The following is a 1,092-nucleotide window of genomic DNA, read 5'->3' as shown; positions in this document are numbered from 1 at the left end:
TTGACTGAGTGTAACACCCCAGAACCACCTAGTGTTTTTTGTTATCATCAGAGCATTAGCATGCTCCTCATCCACTTAGCATGTTTGAAACACAGTCTCTGGCATCAAAGTGTGGTGCCTGTGTGATACCTGAGAGCAGGGTTAAAAGGACACAGTCTCCTATCTTTCTGGTTTGTATGCGTGCGTGTAAATGCCCCATTACCAGAGGTGTCTGAGACAAAGGTCACGTTCTTCCTGAAAACGATAAAGTTTCTAAGTTAAAGCTTATTCAGAGTTATGTTGACTTCTCCTTCTTGAGCTATTATGTAACTCTTTGTTTACAGAATGATCAGATGCAGATTTCTCTCTTCCCCACCCTCTTGCCCCGTGTAATCTGAATAAAGGGAATTCGGTGTTAAGGACATTCAGACATTACAATGCGTTTATTACTAAGGGATGGGACCATGGCCCTCTTTTCCTCTGGAGAATAAAATAGACCAAATTTATGTGTATATATGTTAGAGTTAAGGACTGAAAAGTAGGGGGTTTTTTAAATCAAGTGAAACCCTTTTTTTCTAAAAGAAGTATTAACAGGTAGTTCAGTGTGCTGGATCAGATAGGGTGGGAAGCTCAGATTATTGAGAAAGTCATTTATTCCAACCATTTTTTAATTTGTTCTTCTTTAAGGTAAGAGGAACCTTTCACATGATTTTGTGGGAATAAAAAGTTAAAATAGTTTGTATAAGGCTTAGTTTGGTTTGCTAAAAGGATTCCTTTAAGATCAAGAATTCTAACTTTAACATTAGCACAACTAGATTCAAATATTCCCCCTTTGACTACCAAAACCAAAAAAAAGCAAGAAGATGTGTTCCCCCAAACACTATTGCACAACGGGTTCCCATCCCGAGAACCAGTACATTGGAGAATGGAAGTACCATCACAAATAGGGAGACCTGTATTTGTAATATATTCCCAAATCAGCTCTGGGTTTGCCTTCTCCTCTTTGATAAGGTATCAGACAGAGGGTGTGTCCCCCTTACCGTTCTTGACAAACTGGTCTCCAATGACTCCTTTCAGAAACTTACAAAACTTCCAGAAAGAGCACAAGCTTGG

The sequence above is a fragment of the Otolemur garnettii genome, unplaced genomic scaffold (assembly GCF_000181295.1).
Source record: "Otolemur garnettii isolate 467f Iridium unplaced genomic scaffold, OtoGar3 scaffold00020, whole genome shotgun sequence".
Taxonomy (NCBI): Eukaryota; Metazoa; Chordata; class Mammalia; order Primates; family Galagidae; genus Otolemur; species Otolemur garnettii.
The sequence above is the reverse complement of the archived record's forward strand: the minus strand, read 5'-3'. Positions refer to the sequence as shown.